General features: G+C 34.8%; 19 non-coding genes across 19 annotated transcripts; all 19 read left to right on the top strand.

Annotated features, from left to right (window-relative positions):
- Positions 1-1,418: 1,418 nt before the first annotated feature.
- Trnan-guu (transfer RNA asparagine (anticodon GUU)) lies at positions 1,419-1,492 on the top strand. The gene has a single exon. It is a non-coding gene; the product is annotated as a tRNA-Asn (tRNA).
- Positions 1,493-1,923: 431 nt separating this feature from the next.
- Trnan-guu (transfer RNA asparagine (anticodon GUU)) lies at positions 1,924-1,997 on the top strand. Its single transcript has one exon. It is a non-coding gene; the product is annotated as a tRNA-Asn (tRNA).
- A 431-nt stretch (positions 1,998-2,428) lies between these two features.
- Trnan-guu (transfer RNA asparagine (anticodon GUU)) lies at positions 2,429-2,502 on the top strand. Its single transcript has one exon. It is a non-coding gene; the product is annotated as a tRNA-Asn (tRNA).
- A 431-nt stretch (positions 2,503-2,933) lies between these two features.
- Trnan-guu (transfer RNA asparagine (anticodon GUU)) lies at positions 2,934-3,007 on the top strand. The gene has a single exon. It is a non-coding gene; the product is annotated as a tRNA-Asn (tRNA).
- Positions 3,008-3,438: 431 nt separating this feature from the next.
- Positions 3,439-3,512, top strand: Trnan-guu (transfer RNA asparagine (anticodon GUU)). Its single transcript has one exon. It is a non-coding gene; the product is annotated as a tRNA-Asn (tRNA).
- A 431-nt stretch (positions 3,513-3,943) lies between these two features.
- On the top strand, positions 3,944-4,017 carry Trnan-guu (transfer RNA asparagine (anticodon GUU)). The gene has a single exon. It is a non-coding gene; the product is annotated as a tRNA-Asn (tRNA).
- A 431-nt stretch (positions 4,018-4,448) lies between these two features.
- Trnan-guu (transfer RNA asparagine (anticodon GUU)) lies at positions 4,449-4,522 on the top strand. Its single transcript has one exon. It is a non-coding gene; the product is annotated as a tRNA-Asn (tRNA).
- A 431-nt stretch (positions 4,523-4,953) lies between these two features.
- Trnan-guu (transfer RNA asparagine (anticodon GUU)) lies at positions 4,954-5,027 on the top strand. The gene has a single exon. It is a non-coding gene; the product is annotated as a tRNA-Asn (tRNA).
- A 431-nt stretch (positions 5,028-5,458) lies between these two features.
- Trnan-guu (transfer RNA asparagine (anticodon GUU)) lies at positions 5,459-5,532 on the top strand. Its single transcript has one exon. It is a non-coding gene; the product is annotated as a tRNA-Asn (tRNA).
- Positions 5,533-5,963: 431 nt separating this feature from the next.
- On the top strand, positions 5,964-6,037 carry Trnan-guu (transfer RNA asparagine (anticodon GUU)). Its single transcript has one exon. It is a non-coding gene; the product is annotated as a tRNA-Asn (tRNA).
- Positions 6,038-6,468: 431 nt separating this feature from the next.
- Positions 6,469-6,542, top strand: Trnan-guu (transfer RNA asparagine (anticodon GUU)). The gene has a single exon. It is a non-coding gene; the product is annotated as a tRNA-Asn (tRNA).
- A 431-nt stretch (positions 6,543-6,973) lies between these two features.
- Trnan-guu (transfer RNA asparagine (anticodon GUU)) lies at positions 6,974-7,047 on the top strand. Its single transcript has one exon. It is a non-coding gene; the product is annotated as a tRNA-Asn (tRNA).
- Positions 7,048-7,478: 431 nt separating this feature from the next.
- Trnan-guu (transfer RNA asparagine (anticodon GUU)) lies at positions 7,479-7,552 on the top strand. Its single transcript has one exon. It is a non-coding gene; the product is annotated as a tRNA-Asn (tRNA).
- Positions 7,553-7,983: 431 nt separating this feature from the next.
- Trnan-guu (transfer RNA asparagine (anticodon GUU)) lies at positions 7,984-8,057 on the top strand. The gene has a single exon. It is a non-coding gene; the product is annotated as a tRNA-Asn (tRNA).
- A 431-nt stretch (positions 8,058-8,488) lies between these two features.
- Positions 8,489-8,562, top strand: Trnan-guu (transfer RNA asparagine (anticodon GUU)). The gene has a single exon. It is a non-coding gene; the product is annotated as a tRNA-Asn (tRNA).
- A 431-nt stretch (positions 8,563-8,993) lies between these two features.
- Positions 8,994-9,067, top strand: Trnan-guu (transfer RNA asparagine (anticodon GUU)). The gene has a single exon. It is a non-coding gene; the product is annotated as a tRNA-Asn (tRNA).
- Positions 9,068-9,498: 431 nt separating this feature from the next.
- Positions 9,499-9,572, top strand: Trnan-guu (transfer RNA asparagine (anticodon GUU)). The gene has a single exon. It is a non-coding gene; the product is annotated as a tRNA-Asn (tRNA).
- A 431-nt stretch (positions 9,573-10,003) lies between these two features.
- Positions 10,004-10,077, top strand: Trnan-guu (transfer RNA asparagine (anticodon GUU)). The gene has a single exon. It is a non-coding gene; the product is annotated as a tRNA-Asn (tRNA).
- Positions 10,078-10,508: 431 nt separating this feature from the next.
- Trnan-guu (transfer RNA asparagine (anticodon GUU)) lies at positions 10,509-10,582 on the top strand. The gene has a single exon. It is a non-coding gene; the product is annotated as a tRNA-Asn (tRNA).
- The last annotated feature ends 129 nt before the right edge of the window (positions 10,583-10,711 follow it).

Below are 10,711 nucleotides of genomic sequence, written 5' to 3'. Positions count from 1 at the left end.
AAGGTTGGCATATCTAGTCGAATTATATCTACACAGATGACTTATGTATATCATCCCTATATACGCCCTATATACGCTTGGTTTATATGTTACATGGTATTTAGAGGGAAAAGCCGGTTCCACCCATTCTAAACGTAAGTACAAAGTTTGTTAGTAATGTATTGAAAATATATAGTCGTTTTCGTAATCTCCAATTGCATTCACCAAAAAATCTGAAACAATTGTCTCAGGAATTCATTATTTTCTGATTTTCAAAATCAAGATCCTTATTTTCTGTTTCCTTTTTCAAATTATTTTAGAACCAAAGATCTTTGTTGAAATTGAAATATATTTCATGCCAACATTAGTTGAAGCAGATATGTATACATGTGTGTTATCTAACCTCATATTTACACAGTTTCACTATCATTATGTTCAATTAGCCAACTTTCTCCTTAATGAATGACATTTCTGATTAAAACTCACATTATAAACAGATTTTGATAAAATTCCTTATCACTGATAGACCTAAGGAAAAATATCCCCGAGTTTACAGTTTGTATTTTCATACATAAATATTATTTGGAATAACACAATTCTATGGGTCTAGATTTTGTCCTGCCAAAACTTTCCTCTACGTACTGTAATCGTTTCCCTTCAGGAAATTAACAAAAAATCACAAATTCATTCAGAAATTCAATCCAAAGGGGACAAAAAAAAATGTTTTGGATAACATAAATTATATGTTAGTCATTATCCTCAATAGACCTCTAAATGAGGAACTCAATATTTGGTAAACATAAAATCTCTCCGCAATGACTTTGTCATTCAGATGATCCAATCTTAATGAATTGATTGGTGGATTAAACAGTTTTGCTTTTCAAAAGTTTAAAAGATCACAAATAAAGTTGTAAAAATAGTGGACTTATCGAAATTGATTGTTTGCAAAGAACTAAATTTCATGAGAATTTCAAGCCGCATCACGGAAAAGGGGGCCACCCAGGGACGTAGCATAATTTTTGCAAGAAGAAAATAGAGTTTTATTCTCATCTTGTCACTGATAGACCTAAGGTTATCATCAAAAAGACTTATAAATGTGTAATTATGTAGTAATTGTAGTGGAGGACTACGTCATGGATATATGTTCTGTTAAGGGTTTATGCACATTTTCGATCTAGTGAACGAAATTTTTATGAACATGTTCTGGTACTTGATTTCTGGTAAAAGAAACCCAGCTAGATTTTAAAGTCGAATTTTTAAAGATCGAATGCATTACATGTGACATCATCAATATATGTTTCAGATAATGTCGATTAGACCGTTATAATCAATTGGTCAATATAATGCATCCTTTAATATGTTGTATACGGTATACATGCATATGACAAATGTCCAGGTAAAAACATCACTACCTAAAAATTCTAAAGCTTGACATGCCAGTCTCTGTGGCGCAATTGGTTAGCGCGTTCGGCTGTTAACCGAAAGGTTGGTGGTTCGAGCCCACCCAGGGACGTAGCATAATTTTTGCAAGAAGAAAATAGAGTTTTATTCTCATCTTGTCACTGATAGACCTAAGGTTATCATCAAAAAGACTTATAAATGTGTAATTATGTAGTAATTGTAGTGGAGGACTACGTCATGGATATATGTTCTGTTAAGGGTTTATGCACATTTTCGATCTAGTGAACGAAATTTTTATGAACATGTTCTGGTACTTGATTTCTGGTAAAAGAAACCCAGCTAGATTTTAAAGTCGAATTTTTAAAGATCGAATGCATTACATGTGACATCATCAATATATGTTTCAGATAATGTCGATTAGACCGTTATAATCAATTGGTCAATATAATGCATCCTTTAATATGTTGTATACGGTATACATGCATATGACAAATGTCCAGGTAAAAACATCACTACCTAAAAATTCTAAAGCTTGACATGCCAGTCTCTGTGGCGCAATTGGTTAGCGCGTTCGGCTGTTAACCGAAAGGTTGGTGGTTCGAGCCCACCCAGGGACGTAGCATAATTTTTGCAAGAAGAAAATAGAGTTTTATTCTCATCTTGTCACTGATAGACCTAAGGTTATCATCAAAAAGACTTATAAATGTGTAATTATGTAGTAATTGTAGTGGAGGACTACGTCATGGATATATGTTCTGTTAAGGGTTTATGCACATTTTCGATCTAGTGAACGAAATTTTTATGAACATGTTCTGGTACTTGATTTCTGGTAAAAGAAACCCAGCTAGATTTTAAAGTCGAATTTTTAAAGATCGAATGCATTACATGTGACATCATCAATATATGTTTCAGATAATGTCGATTAGACCGTTATAATCAATTGGTCAATATAATGCATCCTTTAATATGTTGTATACGGTATACATGCATATGACAAATGTCCAGGTAAAAACATCACTACCTAAAAATTCTAAAGCTTGACATGCCAGTCTCTGTGGCGCAATTGGTTAGCGCGTTCGGCTGTTAACCGAAAGGTTGGTGGTTCGAGCCCACCCAGGGACGTAGCATAATTTTTGCAAGAAGAAAATAGAGTTTTATTCTCATCTTGTCACTGATAGACCTAAGGTTATCATCAAAAAGACTTATAAATGTGTAATTATGTAGTAATTGTAGTGGAGGACTACGTCATGGATATATGTTCTGTTAAGGGTTTATGCACATTTTCGATCTAGTGAACGAAATTTTTATGAACATGTTCTGGTACTTGATTTCTGGTAAAAGAAACCCAGCTAGATTTTAAAGTCGAATTTTTAAAGATCGAATGCATTACATGTGACATCATCAATATATGTTTCAGATAATGTCGATTAGACCGTTATAATCAATTGGTCAATATAATGCATCCTTTAATATGTTGTATACGGTATACATGCATATGACAAATGTCCAGGTAAAAACATCACTACCTAAAAATTCTAAAGCTTGACATGCCAGTCTCTGTGGCGCAATTGGTTAGCGCGTTCGGCTGTTAACCGAAAGGTTGGTGGTTCGAGCCCACCCAGGGACGTAGCATAATTTTTGCAAGAAGAAAATAGAGTTTTATTCTCATCTTGTCACTGATAGACCTAAGGTTATCATCAAAAAGACTTATAAATGTGTAATTATGTAGTAATTGTAGTGGAGGACTACGTCATGGATATATGTTCTGTTAAGGGTTTATGCACATTTTCGATCTAGTGAACGAAATTTTTATGAACATGTTCTGGTACTTGATTTCTGGTAAAAGAAACCCAGCTAGATTTTAAAGTCGAATTTTTAAAGATCGAATGCATTACATGTGACATCATCAATATATGTTTCAGATAATGTCGATTAGACCGTTATAATCAATTGGTCAATATAATGCATCCTTTAATATGTTGTATACGGTATACATGCATATGACAAATGTCCAGGTAAAAACATCACTACCTAAAAATTCTAAAGCTTGACATGCCAGTCTCTGTGGCGCAATTGGTTAGCGCGTTCGGCTGTTAACCGAAAGGTTGGTGGTTCGAGCCCACCCAGGGACGTAGCATAATTTTTGCAAGAAGAAAATAGAGTTTTATTCTCATCTTGTCACTGATAGACCTAAGGTTATCATCAAAAAGACTTATAAATGTGTAATTATGTAGTAATTGTAGTGGAGGACTACGTCATGGATATATGTTCTGTTAAGGGTTTATGCACATTTTCGATCTAGTGAACGAAATTTTTATGAACATGTTCTGGTACTTGATTTCTGGTAAAAGAAACCCAGCTAGATTTTAAAGTCGAATTTTTAAAGATCGAATGCATTACATGTGACATCATCAATATATGTTTCAGATAATGTCGATTAGACCGTTATAATCAATTGGTCAATATAATGCATCCTTTAATATGTTGTATACGGTATACATGCATATGACAAATGTCCAGGTAAAAACATCACTACCTAAAAATTCTAAAGCTTGACATGCCAGTCTCTGTGGCGCAATTGGTTAGCGCGTTCGGCTGTTAACCGAAAGGTTGGTGGTTCGAGCCCACCCAGGGACGTAGCATAATTTTTGCAAGAAGAAAATAGAGTTTTATTCTCATCTTGTCACTGATAGACCTAAGGTTATCATCAAAAAGACTTATAAATGTGTAATTATGTAGTAATTGTAGTGGAGGACTACGTCATGGATATATGTTCTGTTAAGGGTTTATGCACATTTTCGATCTAGTGAACGAAATTTTTATGAACATGTTCTGGTACTTGATTTCTGGTAAAAGAAACCCAGCTAGATTTTAAAGTCGAATTTTTAAAGATCGAATGCATTACATGTGACATCATCAATATATGTTTCAGATAATGTCGATTAGACCGTTATAATCAATTGGTCAATATAATGCATCCTTTAATATGTTGTATACGGTATACATGCATATGACAAATGTCCAGGTAAAAACATCACTACCTAAAAATTCTAAAGCTTGACATGCCAGTCTCTGTGGCGCAATTGGTTAGCGCGTTCGGCTGTTAACCGAAAGGTTGGTGGTTCGAGCCCACCCAGGGACGTAGCATAATTTTTGCAAGAAGAAAATAGAGTTTTATTCTCATCTTGTCACTGATAGACCTAAGGTTATCATCAAAAAGACTTATAAATGTGTAATTATGTAGTAATTGTAGTGGAGGACTACGTCATGGATATATGTTCTGTTAAGGGTTTATGCACATTTTCGATCTAGTGAACGAAATTTTTATGAACATGTTCTGGTACTTGATTTCTGGTAAAAGAAACCCAGCTAGATTTTAAAGTCGAATTTTTAAAGATCGAATGCATTACATGTGACATCATCAATATATGTTTCAGATAATGTCGATTAGACCGTTATAATCAATTGGTCAATATAATGCATCCTTTAATATGTTGTATACGGTATACATGCATATGACAAATGTCCAGGTAAAAACATCACTACCTAAAAATTCTAAAGCTTGACATGCCAGTCTCTGTGGCGCAATTGGTTAGCGCGTTCGGCTGTTAACCGAAAGGTTGGTGGTTCGAGCCCACCCAGGGACGTAGCATAATTTTTGCAAGAAGAAAATAGAGTTTTATTCTCATCTTGTCACTGATAGACCTAAGGTTATCATCAAAAAGACTTATAAATGTGTAATTATGTAGTAATTGTAGTGGAGGACTACGTCATGGATATATGTTCTGTTAAGGGTTTATGCACATTTTCGATCTAGTGAACGAAATTTTTATGAACATGTTCTGGTACTTGATTTCTGGTAAAAGAAACCCAGCTAGATTTTAAAGTCGAATTTTTAAAGATCGAATGCATTACATGTGACATCATCAATATATGTTTCAGATAATGTCGATTAGACCGTTATAATCAATTGGTCAATATAATGCATCCTTTAATATGTTGTATACGGTATACATGCATATGACAAATGTCCAGGTAAAAACATCACTACCTAAAAATTCTAAAGCTTGACATGCCAGTCTCTGTGGCGCAATTGGTTAGCGCGTTCGGCTGTTAACCGAAAGGTTGGTGGTTCGAGCCCACCCAGGGACGTAGCATAATTTTTGCAAGAAGAAAATAGAGTTTTATTCTCATCTTGTCACTGATAGACCTAAGGTTATCATCAAAAAGACTTATAAATGTGTAATTATGTAGTAATTGTAGTGGAGGACTACGTCATGGATATATGTTCTGTTAAGGGTTTATGCACATTTTCGATCTAGTGAACGAAATTTTTATGAACATGTTCTGGTACTTGATTTCTGGTAAAAGAAACCCAGCTAGATTTTAAAGTCGAATTTTTAAAGATCGAATGCATTACATGTGACATCATCAATATATGTTTCAGATAATGTCGATTAGACCGTTATAATCAATTGGTCAATATAATGCATCCTTTAATATGTTGTATACGGTATACATGCATATGACAAATGTCCAGGTAAAAACATCACTACCTAAAAATTCTAAAGCTTGACATGCCAGTCTCTGTGGCGCAATTGGTTAGCGCGTTCGGCTGTTAACCGAAAGGTTGGTGGTTCGAGCCCACCCAGGGACGTAGCATAATTTTTGCAAGAAGAAAATAGAGTTTTATTCTCATCTTGTCACTGATAGACCTAAGGTTATCATCAAAAAGACTTATAAATGTGTAATTATGTAGTAATTGTAGTGGAGGACTACGTCATGGATATATGTTCTGTTAAGGGTTTATGCACATTTTCGATCTAGTGAACGAAATTTTTATGAACATGTTCTGGTACTTGATTTCTGGTAAAAGAAACCCAGCTAGATTTTAAAGTCGAATTTTTAAAGATCGAATGCATTACATGTGACATCATCAATATATGTTTCAGATAATGTCGATTAGACCGTTATAATCAATTGGTCAATATAATGCATCCTTTAATATGTTGTATACGGTATACATGCATATGACAAATGTCCAGGTAAAAACATCACTACCTAAAAATTCTAAAGCTTGACATGCCAGTCTCTGTGGCGCAATTGGTTAGCGCGTTCGGCTGTTAACCGAAAGGTTGGTGGTTCGAGCCCACCCAGGGACGTAGCATAATTTTTGCAAGAAGAAAATAGAGTTTTATTCTCATCTTGTCACTGATAGACCTAAGGTTATCATCAAAAAGACTTATAAATGTGTAATTATGTAGTAATTGTAGTGGAGGACTACGTCATGGATATATGTTCTGTTAAGGGTTTATGCACATTTTCGATCTAGTGAACGAAATTTTTATGAACATGTTCTGGTACTTGATTTCTGGTAAAAGAAACCCAGCTAGATTTTAAAGTCGAATTTTTAAAGATCGAATGCATTACATGTGACATCATCAATATATGTTTCAGATAATGTCGATTAGACCGTTATAATCAATTGGTCAATATAATGCATCCTTTAATATGTTGTATACGGTATACATGCATATGACAAATGTCCAGGTAAAAACATCACTACCTAAAAATTCTAAAGCTTGACATGCCAGTCTCTGTGGCGCAATTGGTTAGCGCGTTCGGCTGTTAACCGAAAGGTTGGTGGTTCGAGCCCACCCAGGGACGTAGCATAATTTTTGCAAGAAGAAAATAGAGTTTTATTCTCATCTTGTCACTGATAGACCTAAGGTTATCATCAAAAAGACTTATAAATGTGTAATTATGTAGTAATTGTAGTGGAGGACTACGTCATGGATATATGTTCTGTTAAGGGTTTATGCACATTTTCGATCTAGTGAACGAAATTTTTATGAACATGTTCTGGTACTTGATTTCTGGTAAAAGAAACCCAGCTAGATTTTAAAGTCGAATTTTTAAAGATCGAATGCATTACATGTGACATCATCAATATATGTTTCAGATAATGTCGATTAGACCGTTATAATCAATTGGTCAATATAATGCATCCTTTAATATGTTGTATACGGTATACATGCATATGACAAATGTCCAGGTAAAAACATCACTACCTAAAAATTCTAAAGCTTGACATGCCAGTCTCTGTGGCGCAATTGGTTAGCGCGTTCGGCTGTTAACCGAAAGGTTGGTGGTTCGAGCCCACCCAGGGACGTAGCATAATTTTTGCAAGAAGAAAATAGAGTTTTATTCTCATCTTGTCACTGATAGACCTAAGGTTATCATCAAAAAGACTTATAAATGTGTAATTATGTAGTAATTGTAGTGGAGGACTACGTCATGGATATATGTTCTGTTAAGGGTTTATGCACATTTTCGATCTAGTGAACGAAATTTTTATGAACATGTTCTGGTACTTGATTTCTGGTAAAAGAAACCCAGCTAGATTTTAAAGTCGAATTTTTAAAGATCGAATGCATTACATGTGACATCATCAATATATGTTTCAGATAATGTCGATTAGACCGTTATAATCAATTGGTCAATATAATGCATCCTTTAATATGTTGTATACGGTATACATGCATATGACAAATGTCCAGGTAAAAACATCACTACCTAAAAATTCTAAAGCTTGACATGCCAGTCTCTGTGGCGCAATTGGTTAGCGCGTTCGGCTGTTAACCGAAAGGTTGGTGGTTCGAGCCCACCCAGGGACGTAGCATAATTTTTGCAAGAAGAAAATAGAGTTTTATTCTCATCTTGTCACTGATAGACCTAAGGTTATCATCAAAAAGACTTATAAATGTGTAATTATGTAGTAATTGTAGTGGAGGACTACGTCATGGATATATGTTCTGTTAAGGGTTTATGCACATTTTCGATCTAGTGAACGAAATTTTTATGAACATGTTCTGGTACTTGATTTCTGGTAAAAGAAACCCAGCTAGATTTTAAAGTCGAATTTTTAAAGATCGAATGCATTACATGTGACATCATCAATATATGTTTCAGATAATGTCGATTAGACCGTTATAATCAATTGGTCAATATAATGCATCCTTTAATATGTTGTATACGGTATACATGCATATGACAAATGTCCAGGTAAAAACATCACTACCTAAAAATTCTAAAGCTTGACATGCCAGTCTCTGTGGCGCAATTGGTTAGCGCGTTCGGCTGTTAACCGAAAGGTTGGTGGTTCGAGCCCACCCAGGGACGTAGCATAATTTTTGCAAGAAGAAAATAGAGTTTTATTCTCATCTTGTCACTGATAGACCTAAGGTTATCATCAAAAAGACTTATAAATGTGTAATTATGTAGTAATTGTAGTGGAGGACTACGTCATGGATATATGTTCTGTTAAGGGTTTATGCACATTTTCGATCTAGTGAACGAAATTTTTATGAACATGTTCTGGTACTTGATTTCTGGTAAAAGAAACCCAGCTAGATTTTAAAGTCGAATTTTTAAAGATCGAATGCATTACATGTGACATCATCAATATATGTTTCAGATAATGTCGATTAGACCGTTATAATCAATTGGTCAATATAATGCATCCTTTAATATGTTGTATACGGTATACATGCATATGACAAATGTCCAGGTAAAAACATCACTACCTAAAAATTCTAAAGCTTGACATGCCAGTCTCTGTGGCGCAATTGGTTAGCGCGTTCGGCTGTTAACCGAAAGGTTGGTGGTTCGAGCCCACCCAGGGACGTAGCATAATTTTTGCAAGAAGAAAATAGAGTTTTATTCTCATCTTGTCACTGATAGACCTAAGGTTATCATCAAAAAGACTTATAAATGTGTAATTATGTAGTAATTGTAGTGGAGGACTACGTCATGGATATATGTTCTGTTAAGGGTTTATGCACATTTTCGATCTAGTGAACGAAATTTTTATGAACATGTTCTGGTACTTGATTTCTGGTAAAAGAAACCCAGCTAGATTTTAAAGTCGAATTTTTAAAGATCGAATGCATTACATGTGACATCATCAATATATGTTTCAGATAATGTCGATTAGACCGTTATAATCAATTGGTCAATATAATGCATCCTTTAATATGTTGTATACGGTATACATGCATATGACAAATGTCCAGGTAAAAACATCACTACCTAAAAATTCTAAAGCTTGACATGCCAGTCTCTGTGGCGCAATTGGTTAGCGCGTTCGGCTGTTAACCGAAAGGTTGGTGGTTCGAGCCCACCCAGGGACGTAGCATAATTTTTGCAAGAAGAAAATAGAGTTTTATTCTCATCTTGTCACTGATAGACCTAAGGTTATCATCAAAAAGACTTATAAATGTGTAATTATGTAGTAATTGTAGTGGAGGACTACGTCATGGATATATGTTCTGTTAAGGGTTTATGCACATTTTCGATCTAGTGAACGAAATTTTTATGAACATGTTCTGGTACTTGATTTCTGGTAAAAGAAACCCAGCTAGATTTTAAAGTCGAATTTTTAAAGATCGAATGCATTACATGTGACATCATCAATATATGTTTCAGATAATGTCGATTAGACCGTTATAATCAATTGGTCAATATAATGCATCCTTTAATATGTTGTATACGGTATACATGCATATGACAAATGTCCAGGTAAAAACATCACTACCTAAAAATTCTAAAGCTTGACATGCCAGTCTCTGTGGCGCAATTGGTTAGCGCGTTCGGCTGTTAACCGAAAGGTTGGTGGTTCGAGCCCACCCAGGGACGTAGCATAATTTTTGCAAGAAGAAAATAGAGTTTTATTCTCATCTTGTCACTGATAGACCTAAGGTTATCATCAAAAAGACTTATAAATGTGTAATTATGTAGTAATTGTAGTGGAGGACTACGTCATGGATATATGTTCTGTTAAGGGTTTATGCACATTTTCGATCTAGTGAACGAAATTTTTATGAACATGTTCTGGTACTTGATTTCTGGTAAAAGAAACCCAGCTAGATTTTAAAGTCGAATTTTTAAAGATCGAATGCATTACATGTGACATCATCAATATATGTTTCAGATAATGTCGATTAGACCGTTATAATCAATTGGTCAATATAATGCATCCTTTAATATGTTGTATACGGTATACATGCATATGACAAATGTCCAGGTAAAAACATCACTACCTAAAAATTCTAAAGCTTGACATGCCAGTCTCTGTGGCGCAATTGGTTAGCGCGTTCGGCTGTTAACCGAAAGGTTGGTGGTTCGAGCCCACCCAGGGACGTAGCATAATTTTTGCAAGAAGAAAATAGAGTTTTATTCTCATCTTGTCACTGATAGACCTAAGGTTATCATCAAAAAGACTTATAAATGTGTAATTATGTAGTAATTGTAGTGGAGGACTACGTCATGG

This window comes from Mytilus trossulus, chromosome 1 (assembly GCF_036588685.1).
Source record: "Mytilus trossulus isolate FHL-02 chromosome 1, PNRI_Mtr1.1.1.hap1, whole genome shotgun sequence".
Classification (NCBI taxonomy): Eukaryota; Metazoa; Mollusca; class Bivalvia; order Mytilida; family Mytilidae; genus Mytilus; species Mytilus trossulus.
The sequence above is the reverse complement of the archived record's forward strand: the minus strand, read 5'-3'. Positions and strand labels throughout refer to the sequence as shown.